The 13,402-nt window shown below is 33.3% G+C and overlaps 1 protein-coding gene across 6 annotated transcripts in view; it reads left to right on the top strand.

Annotated features, from left to right (window-relative positions):
* The window catches only part of NAALADL2 (N-acetylated alpha-linked acidic dipeptidase like 2), a 1,156,801-nt gene that overhangs the window by 758,884 nt on the left and 384,515 nt on the right, over nt 1–13,402 (top strand). The window lies entirely within an intron of this gene.

Raw genomic sequence — 13,402 nt, 5'->3', positions numbered from 1 at the left:
AGGCCTTGTTGGAGCACATAGAATCAAACCAAACTCGGCGAGCCACCTGTGGTGGGGGAAAGCCATGGCTGCCTCTTACTTCTGCCCCTGGCCTCAGCATTAGAGTTCTAAAGAAGAGATTCTCTTTACATATTGTTAAATGTGAGTCTAGTCTCTGTGAAGTTCAACTTGAGTGGCTCTGTTTTTATGTCCTGACCTGGAGGCTTAACTACTCTTGTGTTAGCTCATGTTTTTCTCTTGACAACAAAGGCATTAAAATATTGTTTTGAAGGAGCCTAGACTTACCCTCTGGTAGAGACATAGCTTTTCAAAGTCCTATAGAATGAGAGCTTCCTAAACTGGTTATTGATTGAGCAAAGTGGGAATTATAGATAAAGATGATATGTCTATGTCCTCAAAGTGAAGAAGCCCTTAAAAAGTTTTTATTTTTGTTTTGTTTTCTACTATTCTGAGTCCACAAATTGATCATGGGCTCTATTTATTAAAATATGTAATTGACATTGTAATAATAGTTTAGTTGTAAGGAAAGCACTGGACTTCCAAAAGTCTAGTTTTAAGCCCATATTTAATTAATTGATTGATTGATTCAGTAAATATTCAAATCCCTTCCATGTTCCTCCCAGTATCCTCTCTTCAATGAACTGATAGCCCCCATGCTAGCACCATATGCCATCTCCCTGCTGGGAGTCTCTGTGTTTCCATCTACAAAAGGATATCTATGTTCTAGCACCTCAAGTTGTTCTGAGAATTAAATAATTCTATACATCTCAGTACTTTTGTATACGGTAAAGTGTTATGTTAACAACTGTATTCCTTATCAAATAACTATATCAATGTCCTCCACATATGATAAATGTCTACATAACAACATAGCTGCGTGAAATAGCACTCTTCTGCTATATCTCTATAATTATTTAACAAAATATATGAAACTTAGAAGAAGAATTATTGAGATATATAGTGAAACCTGTTTATACCTCTAGTGTTAAAGAAGCAACAGGTCAGCCTGCTTTCCAACGAATTAGGATATATCAACTTTTTCTCATGGATATATTAATTGTCATTGGTTTTAGAAAACTTCAGGCAGGGATTTATTTAAATTGAAATGATATTTCATGTTATAATGGGTACTTCTTTCATCATTTGTAATACAAAGTATTACATTATATTTTTCAAATACTGATTGAGCAGTCTTAGTGAGTTGTTAAATTTAAATTAGTCTTAAATACAGTATAATGGCTTTTTACCTCAATATTTTGGACAATAATGCTAATGATACAGCCAAGGTAATCAACTTTTAAATTTTCTCATAAACACACTAATTGCTCACTATGATATATGTCAAAGTAGAACATGAAAAAGATACAGAATGAGATACTTTATTTTTGAACAATGAGATCAATGCATATAGTTTATCAATTAAAGAATAGTTTAAAGTATATTATCATTATACCTTATTGTTAAATATCCTAAGTATAGTCATGAGCATTAGTATAGGAAAATCTTCATTCAAAAGTTTAGACAAAAGTGCATTAGATATGTGTGCAAATTAACTAATTGTTTATTTTACCTATTTAATCCCATATAAACACTGAATTAGAATTGTCTAAAGTCTGGGCATTTGCTTTCTTAGCATTCATCTGCCCCTTTCCCATTTTGAACTAATCCCAACATTTTTCAGCAATATAGTATGAGTAGGTTTGACATCATCTTAAGCCATAGAAACACATCCTGATTAGTTCAAGTTTCTGGGCATACTACATCAAGCATATTATAGTTATTGGTTTATATCTAAGTCTAGCCAAACAAGGCCTAGACTCTATTTTTAGATTTTGAGCAATGACTTACTTCTAACACTAGATCTGAACAAGAAAGCATGCAGCCTTGAGATCTTTTGGTAGCTTTTTTGGGACCTTGAGAACATAGCCTTATCTGAGAATGGAATCAAGAAAGGTACAAGTAAATAATAGGAAGAGCAAATAAGAAAGAGAAACAGAGAGTGAGCAAGGGAGGGAAGGGGGAGGGAAAGAAGGAGATTAACAGAAGAAAGAGAGAGAGAATCTTCTCCACATCATTTTAGTTATAAAACTTTGTCTGAAGCCAAACCTAAACTGGCCATTTATATGAGCCAATACACTCCTCCCCCCTTTTCAGTCAAATTATATTAGATTTTTTTTTTTTTTTAATTTTTATTTATTCATTTTAGAGAGGAGAGAGAAAGGGAGAGAGAGAGAGAGAGAAGGTGGGGAGGAGCTGGAAGCATCAACTCCCATATGTGCCTTGACCAGGCAAGCCCAGGGTTTCGAACCGGCGACCTCAGCATTTCCAGGTCGATGCTTTATCCACTGCGCCACCACAGGTCAGGCTAGATTTTCCATTTATGCAACCAAAAGTTACTTAACACAGACCATAATACCTCAAATAAAAGAATTATGTATACTCATGAAATAGGCTCAGCAAAGTGAAGTAGAAAGTGTGGCATTTTTATAAAAAGCACTGAGATAACTGAGAATTATATGAGGCATAGAAATATATATATATATATATATATATATATATATATATATATATATATATATATATATGCAGATTGTTTTTCACTGACTAGATAACTAAGTTTTTACTCTATATCATTTTTCATAGTCGTACATTTTGTAGGTCTTATTTATTGGTCTTATGGTGGTCAATCTTTGTCCTTCAGAATCAACTAAAACATGGAACTTTAAATGATATCAGTCTGAGCTTCTGGTTAAAAACCATGAATATATTTAAAAACAGAGAGGAGAAGTATAGAAATCTATTAATGTAATTTAAGGTGGAAATATAAATGCATTAAAACAATTTAATGTTTTATGAATCACTTTTGATGAATAGAAAAATAACTGTTTCTAAGTTGCATAAGACAACATCATCAATGATGATATGATAAGTTTTATGTAAGTAAATTTGGGTCATATATCCTCATATGTATATACATATAATGTATATACATACATACCTATAGTTACTATTTTCTATTCAAAATTTTATATATTCTTTAATAAAAGACTATTTTAATTAGAATGTCTACTGATGTTTATAATATTTACATATTTCAAAGATTTATATTTTTAATTTTTGACAGCTCCTTGAAAGTCCACATTATCATTTATTGAACAGAATTTTAAAATGATATATTGAATATATTATCTACAAGTTGTTATTATATTAATATTTATCAGCAAGTAGTTTATTTTACCTTTTCAGGAAATATCCGTTAACAAGAAATATTAATACAGTTGAATCCAGCATAACTTTTTTTTGTTACATATAAAACCAATCAACCTATTCAGTCCAAATGAGGATACCTCAGAAGATGGAATAATAATAATTTTAAAATAATTTAAAAATTGTTTTAGACAAGGGTGAGCTTTATTAAATTACAGCCATCAACATGGAAGAAAATACCTAGAAAAACAGAGTATAAAAATTTTTTAGATAAGTTTTATATAGCATACATGTAGATACGGTGCCACATTTTTTTTGACAGAGATAGAGAGTTAAAGAGAGAGACAGATAGGGACAGACAGGAAGGGAGAAAGATGAGAAGCATCAATCTTTTATTGTGGCTCCTTAGTTGTTCATTGATTGCTTTCTCATATGTGCCTTGACTGGGGGCTCCGGCAGAGTGAGAGATCTGTTGCTCAAATCAGAGACTTTGGGATCAAGCCAACGACTTTGGGCTTCAAGCCAGCAACCTTTGAGCTCAAGGTAGTGACCATGGGGTCATATCTATGATCTCATGCTCAAGCCAGCAACCCCACGCTTAAGCTGGTAAGGTGAGGAACCACTGTACATATATGATAAATCCCTTAGAGCATAGCCCTATCTTTATATTTCGATGATACTTTTTTTTTCACAATGTACTAACATTGTTTTTTATTAACTTAGAAACTGCCCAAGACTCTTCAAAGACTTTTTAATTCTGTATCCTGGTATTTTCTTCAATAATCAAGTTTTTCTCATTATTGTTCTACTCAGTGTTACCACATATGTCTTGCATATTTGTGTTTCTATGTTTAAAATCCAACTATTCCATAAAGCTCAGTGCCAATGCCATCTTCTCCATAAAAAGCCCTTCAGGATTCTACTTCAGTTGGAAGTAGCCTCTCCTGACTCTGCCATGTTTAGGCACTTACATGCTACTTGGCATCATAGTATGATTCTGAGGTAGAGTATAAGCTACTTGGGTTTTCTTTAGAACATATTGTTTCACTTTGTTTTTATATGATTTATATTCTTTGAGGTCTTCTTTTTGGCTCCAGAGAAAAAAAATATGTATTGTATTCTATGGTTGTCAGGTATAGAATTCTATATATATGTTCATTTAGACTAAATTTCTCATCAAGGCATTCAAATATTTTTTTTCTTATTTTTAGTGAGAGGAAGGGAAGCAGAGACAGACTCCTGTATGTCCCCGACTAGGATCCACCTGGCAAGCCCATAAGGGGGCAATGCTCTGCCCATCTGGGACCCTTGCTCCATTGCAAATGGAGCCATATTTTAGCACCTGACAGGGAAGTCATGGAGCCATCCTCAGGGCCTGGGGCCAACTCACTCCAGTCAAGCCATGGCTGCAGGAGCGGAGGAGAAGAGAGAGAGACAGAAAGAGAGAGAAGCGAGAGGGGCGAGGGTGGAGAAGCAAATGGGTGCTTCTCCTGTGTGCCCTGGCCAGGAATCAAACCGAAATCCACACACTGGGCCAATGCTCTACTGCTGAGCCAACTGGCCAGGGCTAAGGAATTTAAATATTTTATATCATATTACTAGTTTTAAAATCTTTTACTATGAGTATAGATTTGTCCATTTGATCCTATAGTTCTGTCAATATTTGATTTATATATTTAAGGTTCATTTCTTAGGTGTTTTTAAATTTAAATATATCATATATTCCAGGTTAGTTACAATACTTGTCAAATATAAGGCTTTTCTTAAATTTGATTTGATATTAATTTAGCTACTTGTAATACACCACATCAACAAAACAAAGGAAAAAAATCATATGATCCTTTCAATAGATGGATAAAAAGCATTCAATAAGATACAACATCCGTTTATGTTTAAAACACTCACTGAAATGATTATAGAAGAAAAGTATCTTAAAATAATAAAGGCCATATATGGCAGACCATCAGCCAATATTACACAAATAGTGAAAAACTGAAAGCTTTTCCTCGAAACTCAGGATTAAGATGAGGTTGTCCACTATCTCCACTCTTACTCAACATAGTACTAGAAGACTCAGCCAGAGCAATCAGTCAAGAGAAAGAAAGAAAGAAAAGGCACCCATATTGGGAAAAAAGAAGTAAAGATATAATTTTTTGCAGATGACATATTCCTTTATATAGAAAACTACAAAGACTCCACTAAAATACTATTAAAACAATAAACAAATACAGTAAAGTTTCAGGATACAGAATCAATATACCAAAGTCTACTGCTTTCCTATATGCCAATAATGAAACTTCAGAAAATGAATTGAAAAAAAACCCAATTTATTTTACAATAAAAAAAAGACACACCAAAAAATATACGATAGTACCTAGGAATAAATTTAACAAAGGATATGAAGGTCTTATATACTGAAAACAACAATGTATCATTAAAAGAAATTGAAAAATATACAATAAAATGTGAGAATATTCCATATTCATGGATCAGAAGAATTAACATAGTTAAAATGACCACATTAACCAAAGCAATATGTAAATTTAATGCAATCTTCATTAAAATTCCAATGTCATTTTATAACAAAATTGAACAAAAAAATCACCAAATTTGTATGGAACCATATTCCCCTGAATAGCCAAAGCAATCCTGAGGAAAGAAAATTAAGCCAGAGGTATCACACTACGTGGTTTCAAATTACTACAGAGCCACAATAATCAAAACAACATGGTATTGGCAGAAAAACAGACATACAGACCAATGGAACAGGATTGAAAGCTCAGAAATAAAACCACATAGATATAGAAAATAATCTTTAACACAGAGCCAAAACACACAATGGAGACAAAAAAGCCTCTTCATAAATCAATAAATGGTGTTGGGAATATTAGAAAACCACATGCAATAGAATAAAACTAGGCTACAGTTTACCCCCATGCACAAAAATTAATTAAAAAATGGATCAAAAACTTAAATATAAGATATGAAACTATAAATTAGATAGATGAAATCATAGGTACTAAACTTATGGACCTTGGCTGTAGAGAACATTTTGAATTTGACCCCAAAGGCTAAGGAAGTAAAGGCAAAAATAAATGAATGGGATTATATCAAACTAAAAAGCTTCTGCACATTAAATATAAAAACTGACAACAAAACAAAAAATCAGCCAACCAAATGGGAGATGATATTCACAAACAGTTACTCCGATAAGGGGCTAATTCCAAAATATATAAAAAACTAATAAAACATCAAAAAACAAAGCAAACAATCTAATTAAAAAATGGAGTGAGAATCAAACAGATATTTTTCCCATGAAGACACACAAACAAACATATATGAAAAGATGCTCATCTTTACTACCTATTAGGAAATGCCAATTAAAGCTACAGTGGGATACCACCTCACTCCTGTTAGATCGATTATTATCAACAAGACAGATAATAAATAGTGTTGCAGAGGCTGTTGAGAAAAAGGAACCCTCATTCACTGTTGGTGGGAAAATAAATTGGTACAGCCATTATGGAACACAGTATAGTGATTCATTGGTATGCAAAGAGACATGTGACCCCATGTTCATTGCAGCATTATTCATGGTGGCCAAGACATGGAAACAACCAAGTGTCCCTTGATAGAAGACTAGATAAAAGAGATGTGGTACATATATACATATATACATATATACTCAGTCATAAGAGATAATAACATATTGCCATCTATGACAAAATGGATGAAACTTGAGAATGAAATACTGAGTGAAATAAGTAAGTCAGAAAAAAGGTAATAACTATGTAATAACACTAATATGTGGGGTATAAAACTGAGACTCATGGATTTAGATAACAGAGAAGTGGTTACCAAGGGGAGGGGAGAAAAAGGGACAAATATTTAGTTATGGGAAATGATTTAACTTGGGTGATGGGCTCACAACGCAATCAACAGTTTAAATGCTATAGACATGTTTACCTGATACCTATGTACTCTTATTGATAAATGTCACCAATTAAATTTAATTTCTAAATTAAAAAATTAACTACACTAGCATTTTTAGTTAATAATTTATGCTATATCTTTTAATATCAACCTTTCTGTATCTTATTCTTTTAACATACATTATGAATAACAACTAATTTTTATTTTATACAATCAGAACATATTTTAACTGGAGAAACTGGTCTATTACATTTAATGTGATTTCTGTTGCATTTATGCTTTCTTTTCATCTAAATTCGGGATTTTTTTTATACTACATTGTATGTTCTCCTTTTGTTTTATTTGTTCTCTTTAGATTTAGATTTTTATTATTATGTTTCTCCTTGTACTATTTTAGAAGGTATAAATGTTTTTTTTGTAATTCTTTTAGAGTTATTCTAGAAACATAACTTCTTAGTTATTTCTTGTTCCTGCTCTGCTTTGTGCCAACTAACTTTCTTTGTACTCCCTTGGAAGGGAGTGGTGAGTGCAGACTTTAGGGTTCCTACTTTATGGAGAAAGTATCTCTTTTCAGAACAAGTTTCTTCTTTCTAACTTGGGCAGGCCAGTGCCTTTTCTCCTGACCTTTGCATCTTATGAAGCCATCAAGATTAAAAGTTCTCCAGCTTCAGTAAATTCTCTCAGGTTGAAATCAGCTTTATGCTTCATTTATCTGAGTTCCTGTCGCAACCTGAATTTTACCTAGCAAGTTTTTATATTTTTGCTAGTTCTTAGATACTGTTAGCAAGACATGTTTTACATGTTATTCTGATTTTTAAATTATTTCCAGTTAGAGGGTTGGTCTAAATATCAAAACTCATAATATTACAAGAAAAGGAAACTTTCTCCTCTCCAAACATTTATTTCCTGGTAACACATATTAATGACTCAGCGAATATGTCCAAATTAGTCAACAATAAACTAGGTTGCCATTAAGAAATCAATGGTACACTAAAAATGTACAATTCAAGCGAGTTTAGTAAGGGACCTATACACAAATCAGGATAGGTAAAAGGTAACAGAAAAGGCATGGTGACTACCATGAGGCTAGTAATTGTTATTACCCGTAAATGTGAAGGGACAGGAAGAGAACATAGTTATAGGAACTGTCAAATCCTTGAGCAGTAGGAGAGGACAATCTAACAAGAGCTGTGAATTTTAAAGAATGCTGTCACTGTCAACAATTTGCCAGACTGGTAGGGTGATGAAAAATAATCTTTGTGTTACAACCTGCTCTCTACTTGCTGATGCCTTCCATTGGTCAAATGCAACCTGAAACCAAGGGGAAAGATGCCAGGGAGATGAGCTCCACAGAGGTCAGGCCTGCTGGGGCACAGGGGTGGGTGAAGAGTGAAAGTAGATCTAGATGGACAGGTGGAAAATACGCAGCATAAGTAGTGCTGTAGGTCATTAGTCTTCTGACTAATTTGGTAATACGTGTTTTGTAGAATGGTTTGGTAAAGAGAGATGGAAAATCTATTAATCAATTTTTACTCTTAATAAGAAGTACAAAAACAGTAAAAGTTATTTTTTCTGGCATTGATATACAGTGATACCTTGGTTTTCATCCGTCCAAAAACAATTGGCAAAATCGGAAACAGACAAAAACCGAGGCAATTATTTCCACATGAATCATTGTAAATCCAATTAATTCTAGACACTCCAAAATACATACCAAAAACACATTTTATAGAGAATAAATGTACTGTTTAATACTAAAAACAATAAGAACTTAAAATAAAATGAATATAAAATACTAATGTAAAGAATAAATAAACATTTAACATGGCATTTATCTTTTTTTATGTACATTTTAAAATTGAAAAACGCAAAACAAACACATTGCATCAAATACTGTATACACAGTAATCACTTACATGTAATTGTAGTATTAACATTCTCAATCAATTAAAAAAACACAAAAACACTGGAAAGCAATGGGATTGTTTGGCTAGATGGGTGGGGTGATGCTCACCCAAGGAGAAACAATGCCCACTGAGCAGGAGAACGCATGGGTCCTCCTTTGTTTTCGCAAAATTAGCAGCAAGGTCACCTGGGCAAACCAGCGAAATCCTACAAATACCAAGAAAAATATTTTACGGAAAAAATCTATGAAAACCAAAACTGACGATAACCGATGTCAACGAAAACCGAGGCTTTACTGTGTGTGTGTGTGTGTGTGTGTGTGTGTGTGTGAGAGAGAGAGAGAGAGAGAGTGTGTATGTGAGTGTGTGTGTGTGTATTTTTTTTATTTAGTGAGATTAGGGGAGGCAGAGACAGACACCTGCATGCACTCCAACTGGGATCCACTTGGCAAGCCCACCTGCTGGCAATGCTCTACTTATCTAGGGCTGTTGCCATCCTCAGCACCCGAGGTCAAATCACTGGAGCCAGTCAAGTCATGGCTGCTGGTGGGGAAGAGAGAGAGAGAGAGAAAGGGGAAGGGTGGAGAAGCAGATGGTCGCTTCTCCTGTGTGCCGGGACCAGGAATCGAACTCAGGGCTTCCACACACCGGGCCAATGCCCTACCATTGAACCAACTGGCCAGGGCCAAAAAAATTGTTTTCAGTGAAGTTCACAAAGCAAGGACCAAGGAATACCACTCTCACTGTCCTATTCCACACTGCACTGGCAGCCGTTCCTTGAAAAGATGTCAAAAACAGTAAGTCCAAGCTATAAAATGTAAAAGACATAAATAAAACTATCTTTTTTTGATAAGTAATTTTTTACACTGAAACTAAGAACATAAAACCCTATATATGAACTAATAGAACCTCTAGGAGACTAATAAGAAAGCTCATAGTAAGGCCAAAATAAAAAATTAAATGGCATGCATTTTTACACAATAGATAAAGTATACATGTAACATTTTGTTAAGAGAGAAACTGTAAAAATAAATTTAATAACAATTTTGTAAAACTTTTATGGAGAAAAAGTAAAGCCTTATTAAAGGACATAAAAACAACTGCAATAAATATAGAGGCATAACATGTTCATGGAAAAAAGAATCAATGTAATTTCCACAAATGGGTCCACTAAATTAATGCAATTCTAATAAAATCCTGAAATGTCTTTTCATGACATGATAAATTAATATATAAGTTCATATAAAAATAATTGTCCATAAACATTTCCAAATGGAATAAAAATTGGATGATTATGATGATGATGAAGATGATGATATTAGAAGACCCACCATTTTATTCATTATAAAATTATGTTAATTTAAACATTATGGCACTAGTTAAAATAATATGCAATAACAAAGCCATAAACAAATCTATTTGTGATTTAGATCTCATTATATTATATAATAGCAGCTTACTTAATACCTCAGTAAATTACCTGAGAATAATTGGCTAGCCATAAGGCAGAGGTAAGTTAAATATCTACTTCATAACAGATTCTAGCTGGATTAAATATACAAATTTGAAAATTCAGCTTTAAAATATTTGAAGAATGTTTTCTGTCTTCAGAATAAGAAAACTACACTAAATATAACTAGCATAATGCCCCCCAAATATTCAAAATAAGTATGGATAAACTTGACCATATTAATATTTTATAATGTAATAAATATAAAGAAAATGAAAATCACAGATTGAAAAGTATTTATAATACATATAATTAATATAGAATAATATTCAAATTAAAAACCCCACAGAAATACCTAAAATGATATACAAAGGAAAAGTCAAAGAATATAAATAAGAAACCAGAATTATTCATATATTTATGAAAAGTTGCTGAACTTCCCTAGTAAGCAAGGCAATGCAAAATAAAACAATGATATTTATTCACATTAAAATGTCAAAATTTAAAAGTCTGTGGAATAATTTCTACATACCTAATTAAAGTTAAAGCTACTAATACTATATTATAATTCAGAAATTCCACTTCTAGTTATTTATTTAAAAACATGTGACACATATGCACAAGAAATGTGAAATGTTTTTTGCCACAACGTAATATTGAAAATTTATAAATGACCTCACTAATACTCAGTACAGAGTATAAAATGAACTGTGGTTGATTCTACAACGAAATACTTCTGAAGAGTTAAAATGAATGTTACAGCTCTCCATTTACTTTTATAAAAATTATGAAAAATATAATGCAAAGTAATAAAAAGCCACATAATATGTATAAAATGGCATAGCCTTTAAAATAATTGAATGTTTATGTCTTTGTGCCTATGCCTATGTCTACCTATCTGCTTATCAATCCATCAATCTATCTATATCAATATAACAAAAGCTACAAATAATTAACTTCAAAATAACAACTAATCTATTAAATCTTATTTATTTGCTCATTGGAAAAGGATATATATATTTGTATTTTTCTGAAGCTGGAAACGGGGAGAGACAGTCAGACAGACTCCCGCATGCGCCCGACTGGGATCCACCCGGCACGCCCACCAGGGGCGATGCTCTGCCCACCAGGGGGCGATGCTCTGCCCCTCCGGGGCGTCCTCTGCCGTGACCAGAGCCACTCTAGCACCTGGAGCAGAGGCCAAGGAGCCATCCCCAGTGCCTGGGCCATCTTTGCTCCAATGGAGCCTTGGCTGCGGGAGGAGAAGAGAGAGACAGAGAGGAAGGAGGGGGCGGGGGTGGAGAAGCAAATGGGCGCTTCTCCTGTGTGCCCTGGCCGGGAATCGAACCCTGGTCCCCGGCACGCCAGGACGACGCTCTACCGCTGAGCCAACCGGCCAGGGCTGGAAAAGGATATTGATGAAGGAAATATAGTAAAGTAACATGTAAAAACTAGATGTGGATTATCTTTGTATATTGTATTATTTTTGGTTCTTTTATATATGAGGAATAGCTCATAATTTTTAAGAAGTGAGTCTTGCAATGAGAGATGCTTTATTGTTCAAATAAAAATGTTATTTATATGAAGACCTGGCTTTGAGTCCCAGTTTTTCTTCTGTGTACTTCATTCAATAAATAAAAATAATAGAAGATATTTAACTTGGTGGTTCAAGAATTATTGAGATCCAATGAAAATTAGTGTACGTGTGGGAAAATGGCTATTAGAAATTTTAAGGCACTCTATTAATTTAAAGAAATTTTTCAAAGAGTATATTACATATTTGTATTAATCATATATGAATATTTGTATATATTATAAAGTTGTTTTTCATGCTGAATTACAGAAAAATATAGTAATATTGAATTTTAAAAAAACAGAGAAAATTCTTCATCTATTTCAAACTCAAAAATAAGCTGGAAAGATTTTAAAATCTATGTAGTAAGGACTCTTTTACCTAATGTTCACTTACCTGGACTATTTGGAACAAATTTAGAATAAGGACTTAAACCAATATTAAAAACAAAAATGAGTCCAACTATGTGACATTTTTGAAAAGGCAAAAACATGAAGACCTTTAAAAGATCTGTGGTTGCCAGGGGCTCAGGAAGGAGGGGGGAAGGGAAGATAAATAGGTAAAGTACAGGAAATGTTTTAGGCAATGAAATGATTCTGTATGGTGTATATGATTACTATTCTGTAATGTTGGATGCATGTCATTGTGCATTTGCTACCAATTGTAACAGTGTACAACACAAAGTATGCAACCTCATAGAAGCTATGGAATTCAGTAATAATGTATTAATATTGGCTCATGAATGGCAACAAATATATAAAATGTTAGTGATTGGAGCAGGGGAAAAGATATTTGGACACTACTTTTACTTAATTTTTTTAAAATCTGAAACTGCTCTAAAAAGCAAACTATATTAATTTAAATAAAAGAAAATTGCATATCATCTAAATTAAAAGACAATCCTCAAGCTCTAAACAAATTTCCTTTTTCTATATGAGACACTCTGGTATTCTCTCAGGGCCTTTTTATACTTGTTTTAGTTATAATTGTAACAGATTCATTGTACTGATTTTCCATTTAAGTTGTTAGTAGCATATTTTCAAGGAAGAAGCAAATTATTCTCATGATAATTTTCATCTAACACCAGAAATGGCATTTGAATGCTTGTCAGTACTACAGCATGTCTATTTTGAATTAGCTGCTTTGTTACTACCTCCCATCCACCTCGCCCCACTACTACCACCCAGCTGCCCTTGAACCTCCTCTAGAAACTCCCTGATTTACAGAATCCATTAAACACAAGATTAACACATGTTACCACCAAAGGTCTTCAAAGACTGCTTCAAGGCTTCAAAGATTCCTTTAACCCTTCTACATGGGTGTCTTTCCACTGTT

Source organism: Saccopteryx leptura, chromosome 8, assembly GCF_036850995.1.
Source record: "Saccopteryx leptura isolate mSacLep1 chromosome 8, mSacLep1_pri_phased_curated, whole genome shotgun sequence".
In the NCBI taxonomy this organism is placed as follows: Eukaryota; Metazoa; Chordata; class Mammalia; order Chiroptera; family Emballonuridae; genus Saccopteryx; species Saccopteryx leptura.
This window is presented reverse-complemented; position numbering and strand designations above follow the sequence as displayed.